Genomic DNA, 7,500 nt, shown 5'->3' on the forward strand with positions numbered 1-7,500 from the left:
CCGTCCTAGCAATGAAGCCTAATGCACTGTTTGCTTTATTTCTGGCGCTAATGCACTGCTTCCTGGTTTTAAGGTCCGGACTCACCAGAACTCCCAAGTCCCTCTCGCACTCAGATTTTTCTAAAAACGTGTCATCTAAGTTGTATCTATTTTCGGGGTTGTGTAGCCCTACGTTTAACACGCTACACTTAGAGATATTGAAGTTCATTTGCCATTTCACCGACCATGTTAACAGTTTATTAAGATCATCCTGCAGAATCTGGGCGTCTTCTCCTGACCTAATTAGGCGTCCTATTTTAGTGTCGTCCGCAAACTTACTAACATCACCGTGGAGTAGTGGTCTAGGAAGGGTAACTGCGTGTGCGGTTCGAGTCCTCAGCTACCAACCAGTATTAAAATCAGTGTCTTTTAGGTACCCCTATAGACTGTGCCGCGAAGCCTAGGTTAAGAACCCCGAGCTTAAAGTCTGTCCCCACAGTCTAATGACATCCTTTACATTTTTTCTTCTGGATAATATCATTCAATATAATTAAGTGCAGTGATTTTGGACAATGGAAGTAATGATTTATCTAAACATAGGAGGACTTTTAAAGACTTTGTTCTGCCTAAGGACAGTAAATTTTATTCAGCTTAAGGAACATTATTAAAGGTACTGAAACACGCAATGAGACGAAACCAACTACACTAAGCCAATACCAGTACCATAAGCAACCCATACATAACTAATATAATTCGAATGATATATTGACTCTATTGTCTTTTTGTTGGCTCTTCGGTATTATCTACAGTTAATGTTATTTTGAAATATAATATTAATATTCCGTTTTCCCCACCACGCTACATTGCCTTTAACCCGAGCAATGTGGAGCGAGATGGGATGCTACTTTATTCACGAGGTGCTCAGTTGAGAGAGACAATGAATGGGTTTGGATGGATGTGGTGGTGGCTGTGGTGGTGAGTATGGGTGTGGTTGCGGTGATGGGTGTGGGAATGGGCGTGGGATGGGTGTGGGGTGGGTGTGGGGTGGTTGTGGCGATGGATGTGGGGTGGGTGTGGGGTGTGTGTAAGGTAAGTGTGGGTTGGATCTGTGTCTGACTCTTTAACAAAGGAAAAAGACCTTTTGGTATATTTGTATTCTTAGTTGTCTAGGAGCTGTTGTAAAAGAATATGTAAGTATATTAAAATAGTTATAAAAGGACTTGGAAATAATATGGCAGGAATTAGTCTTTCATATGGGAGATATCAGGTAAAGGATAGGAGTGAACGGGTTGAGGTATGGGAGGGAAGGAGCAGGGAGAAGTATGGGAGAGATAAATAATAAGTGAGAGGAGCTGGGTGAAGAATGGAAAGGGCTATGTAAAGAATAGGAGGAACGAGGGAAGCATGGGAAAAGTAGAGTAAAGTATTCGTATGGTAGGGGACGGATGAGGTACGGATGGGTGAATTATGGTAGTAGGAGGTTCAAGAATTGAAGAGGCTAGGTAAAAGCTGGAAAGAGTGGAATTTAGATAATGGAAGAGTAGGGTGAAGAATAGAAGGAGGTGGGTGAAGCGTTGGAGGGATCCAGTAAAGTATAGATGGGGCCGGATAAAGTTTGTAAGGAGCCTGGAGTGGCTGGAAGAATTTTTGGAGGAGCTGGATGAAGAATACAGTACGCAGGGTGAACAATAGGATATAGTTATGGGAAAGGAGGAGGGGGAAACACGGATCTTTATCTGAATATCGAGTTTATTCCTGACCGGTTTCGCTTACAATAGCTTCTTCTATGTAGATATAGTATGGTAGAACGGTGAATTATGGCAGTAGCAGGAGATGGATAAAATAGAAAAGGGCGCAGGCACGGTGATGAAGGGATCAGATGAAATACAGGTGTGGCCTGAAGAGGCCCGAGTAGGTTCAAGATAGGTATGAGAAAGGTCATTAAAAGTATGTGTCAGAAAAGTATAATAAGGCTTGAATAAAGTACACGAAGACAAGTGGAGTGGGGAAGTGAATAAGTTGTCTGTGGTAACTGGAGCTTACAGATATTGATGGGATACAAGTTTGACGGAAGTCTCTGTCCACGTCGTCATTGGTGACAGGAAGAAAGCAAAGTAGGAGCAGGGTCTTGATTGAAAAATTACTGGAAGAAAATGAGGATAGTAGAAATTATCATAACGAAGAAACCAGGATTAAAAACAATATTACTATTTTCTATTTGTATTTTAACAAGCTAGTTTCACAATCTACATTGATGACAGGAGTAGTTTTGGTAACAGGTTAATGAAAATGCATGAAAGATGGGAATAGTTTCAGGAACTAGTTAAAAAAAACAGCATTAATGGATGGTGTAGTTTCGGCAAAGTGACAGCCAGCTACGTTTCCTGTAGTTATAAAACCTGGTTTCAGGAACTCCAGCAATGACACAAGTAGTTTTACAGGCTTCATACACTAGATTTTCAGGAATTCCGAAATGGTAGCTTATAAAACTGGAGAGAAAAAATCGTCCGAAATTACGAAACAAATTATATTCAATACCTGAATGAATTGTGCATTAAGAAGCTAATGAAATCAAAACCATTATTATCTATTATTTTTTTATTTTACAATATGTAAGAAAAAAATGCAGTATTAATATGGAAATTTTTCCAGTATCTGTCAAAGTCTCCACAAACTGCAAATATAGATGCTTAAAAAACCTTTACAAATGTTTCAAAGACTTGGATTAAATAGTAGGACAAAAAACCAGGAATGATAAGCTTATAATTCATATATATATATATATATATATAATATTATATATATATATATGTATATGTGTATATATATATATATATATATGTATATATATATATATATATATATATATGTGTGTGTGTGTGTGTGTGTGTGTGTGTGTGTGTGTGTGTGTGTGTGTGTGTGTGTGTGTGTGTGTGTGTGTGTGTGTGTGTGTGTGTGTGTGTGTGTGTGTGTGTGTGTGTGTGTGTGTGTGTATGTATGTATGTATGTATGTATGTATGTATGTATGTATGTATGCATGTATGTATGTATGTATGTATGTATGTATGTATGTATGTATGTATGTATGTATTTAGTTCAAGCCATGATTATTCCTTCAAACAGAGAGAATGCGAGTGGTTGTGTTCCAGTGATCAGTGCCGAAGAGCCGAAATCTCTTCAAAGTAAAATTGTAGCCTTAGAGGAGACTGTTGCGGGACTTATAGGGGAGAATCGAGTTCTTCGATGTAAGGCCTAAAACACGGACGACAAACAGTGTTTGAATCCTGAGTCGAATACGGTGACCAGGAAAACGCGGGGAGATGAACGATGGCCTCATTAGTCCCACTTCAATGCAGAAGTTCTTTTGAGGCTCTCGTGGAACCACAAAAAGAAGAAACATAGGAGACACAAGAAAAGAAGTGTAGGGCGGACGCGATCCCTGCCCAAAGGTAAGATTTTGGTTGTAGGGGACAACCATCTGATGTATCTAGATAAAGCCTATTGCGACGAAGATAGGAAGCATAGGGCTTAGGTGTGCTTACTCGGTGTGGAGATAGGTAATATTAGAGGCAGGATTGAAGAATGTATGGTCGGGGATGGTGATTGGCCCATTCAATGTCTAAGTGCAGCGTGGATGATTTAGGTAAGTTAGGTTATGAGGAATTATTCGCACTGTTCCGGGATGCGTTAGACAAGATTAGGAATAAGGGTGGGGTTCCTATTGTATGTGGAATCTTTCTAATGGTTAAAGATGAAGGCATGTGGTATTTCAGGTCTATTGTAATGCATTGTAGGCTTCCAAATTGTCGACAACTGGGACTGCTTTTACGGCAAGAATTATCTATATATAAATAACGGGGTGCACATATCACCCAAGGGATTTTGGGTTCTTGCTTAATTCCTTGAGCAAGAAGTTAGCGGGGGTAGTTTACATGGGAGTCAGGAGAAAAGTATCAGAATACAGTTTACACAACAGAAACAGGTAAGAGAAGGACTCTTTAAAGAATTATTTATACATGTGGAGGGAGAATACACTAAATATATATTATACAAACAGTAGAAGCGTAATGAATTTAATTCATTTATTGCCAGGTAAAGCAGGCAAAGAGATACATCATAGCTATTACAGAATCCTGGATTAATATAGTGGATACACATTTTCTTCCGGAAATCGAGAAAAGATATAACATTTTTCACAAGGATAGGGTAGACAGGAGTGGGGTAGGAGTAGCAGTTTTCGTAAAAAAAACTCGGCAAATTGTAATATCAACATTTCGATTAAGGGAAAGGAAAGGAGTCAAAGCGCGGAATCTACTTCGGTGGGGATTGTAGGCAAGAATATATACTTATATATATATATATATATATATATATATATATATATATATATATATATATATATATATATATATACATATGTATGTATATGCAGAAAAAACACTGGGAAATAAGAAGCTTAGTCCGACGTTTTCGTCTATTTAAGACATTATCAAGGAATACACAGTTACAGAGACAAAGGTGGATATATATACATAAAGTAAAAGACAAACTAGGAACATGGAAAGGACACACAAGATGCTTCACAATCAGGTAGAGCCGATGTTTACATATGTGGACGTTTGGTCCATGACGTTACGTCACCCCGGCTTAGTAGCACTTGGAGAAGTTCTTACAATTTTATCAATAACAAAATCATCAAGTATAAATAATCATAAATTTAAATTGATATTGTAAGCCATTTTATGAGAAGTGTTTACTAAGTGCTTTGGATATTTTAATTCAGAAGCTATGCTATATATCTTCCTCAGTTCATCATCCAAAAATTCCAGGCTACATATCCTGTAAGCTCTAAGGAACATAGAACTAAAGACAGAAAGTTTTGTCTTCTGATGATGAGCCGAGTAAAAGTGGACATATGATGCGACATTAGTAGGTTTTCTAATATGACGTTTATAGAAAACCTACTAATGTCGCATCATATGTCCACTTTTACTCGGCTCATCATCAGAAGACAAAACTTTCTGTCTTTAGTTCTATGTTCCTTAGAGCTTACAGGATATGTAGCCTGGAATTTTTGGATGATGAGCTGAGGAAGATATATAGCATAGCTTCTGAATTAAAATATCCAAAGCACTTAGTAAACACTTCTCATAAAATAGCTTACAAAACTTTCCATAACACCTCACACGTAAGAAAAGTATTTGACAAAAAGAACCTTTTGGTTCTTCCTTACAGTGAGAAATTAATTGGTCTGCCTAATATTCTCAAACAATTCAACATTAACTTGGTTTTCAAAAATAATACTATAAAAAGTAAGCTCATTAAAAATTCACCTGAAGCAAACGAGGGTTGTGTTTACTCTATTCCATGCCTTAAATGTAACAAATTTTATATCAGCCAAACTGGTAAAGACTTAAAAACTAGGATAAATCAGCACAAATATAGTGTAAGGAGTGGGCAAAGTTCCAGTGGCCTTTTTGTCCATGTAAGAGACCACAATCATCCTATTGACTGGGATAATTCGAATGTAATAATTTCTTGTAGATCCTTATTAGAAAGAAACATCATCGAATCCAGTCATATTAAACAAACCTTTGACCATAATATCAATTTAAGTTTAGGATTATTTAAACTTGATGATTTTGTTATTGATAAAATTGTAAGAACTTCTCCAAGTGCTACTAAGCCGGGGTGACGTAACGTCATGGACCAAACGTCCAAATATGTAAATATCGACTCTACCTGATTGAGCATCTTGTGTGTCCTTTCCATGTTCCTAGCTTGTCTTTTACTTTATGTATATATATCCACCTTTGTCTCTGTAACTGTGTATTCCTTGATAATGTCTTAAATAGACGAAAACGTTCGGACTAAGCTTCTTATTTCCCAGTGGTTTTTTCTGCATATTATTTTCACGTGTGCCTTGTGAATTACTGCAAAAAATGTATGTATATATATATATATGTGTGTGTGTGTGTGTGTGTGTGTGTGTGTGTGTGTGTGTGTGTGTGTGTGTGTGTGTGTGTGTGTGTGTGTGTGTGTGTGTGTGTGTGTGTGTGTGTGTGTGTGTGTGTGTGTGTGTGTGTGTGTGTGTGTGTGTGTGTGTGTGTGTGTGTGTGTGTGTTTGTGTGTGTCATTGGTGTCCTATATAGACCTCCCAACCATACCATTGAGCAGACTGAACCACTGATTTAGGAGATTTACAGGGCGCCCCAGTACAAAAATGTTGTGATCATGGGTGATTTGAAATATAGAAACATTGGCTGGGATTTTTTTTTTTTTTTTTTTTTTTACAAGATAATTTCTTTAAAAAAGTGATTACTGATGATAAGAGGGGAGAGAATACTTAAGACTTACTCTCAACTGAAAATGAGACTATAACGAAAAACTTAAAAGTGGGAGATAGTCGGCTCTAGAGATCAAAAAATAAGGTTTAACATAACATAAGAAGAATTAAATAGTACAAATAACGATCTAGTACTCGACTTCAAGAGATCCAATTTTAAAAGCTGAGAAGTTATTTGAGGCAATTGGTCACATGTGAGGCCTGCCCAGAGGACTGTGATAGGGTGGGGTGCGCCGTCAGTCCGTATGTTATTAGCGCAGTCAGGTGTCCAGACCAAGGTCGGGTCATGGAGGGTGGCATACGTAACCAGTGTGAGGTTACTCACAAATGTGAGGTCAACAGCATAGATAAGGATTTTGAATGCGCAAAATAAGTCTACTCCTCTCGAAACAATAAAGTCGAATAACAATACTCCCAAAAGAATGAGGGATAGGCTTAAAAATTAAATCGGAATTAAAACGGGATTTTACGCCAGAATGAAAAATGGGGAAATAAACCTTAGGTCCATGTATCACAATATGGATAGACTGGTTAAAAAGAACACGCGCACAGTGAAACGTAACCACAATATTAAGGTTGCCGAACAAGAGAGATCCAAACTGAAGGGCTTCTTTCATCTCTACAGAACAGAAAATAAGAACAGGATAGGCACAAATAAGAACCACGAAGATGCCATGTTAGATTCGGGGGGAGGGGGTTGAGCGAGAAGTTTAACAAATATTTTCTCAATGTATTCACATAAGAGAGGTTAGATATAGTTCCTGACTACGACCCAATCTTCAGTAGGGATGGGGGAAGTAGCCTTACTAACATCAGCATTAGATATGTAGAAGTAGTCAAAGAGACAGATAGACTTAAAGCTACAAAATCCCGGGTCCGAGTACTAAAACTTTAAATCTACGCTCAGTTAATGGAAATATATGATAAGTCGGTAGACATTGGTTTTGTGCCTATTTTGGGGGGAAGGCAAACGTTGTTCCTCTTCTTAAAGATTGTAACATATCGTCTATGCGCAACTACAGACCAATCAGTTTCACGTCAGTTACAGATAAAATGCTTGGATCAATAATAGCTAATAGAATAAGAAATCATATCGAAATCATGGGTTCACCAAGGGTAAATAATGTGTAACTAATCTTCTATCCCTTTAAAAGCCGTTGGATAATAAACATAGT

This window comes from Oratosquilla oratoria, chromosome 27 (assembly GCF_046742065.1).
Source record: "Oratosquilla oratoria isolate Oo_2021 chromosome 27, ASM4674206v1, whole genome shotgun sequence".
NCBI lineage: Eukaryota > Metazoa > Arthropoda > Malacostraca > Stomatopoda > Squillidae > Oratosquilla > Oratosquilla oratoria.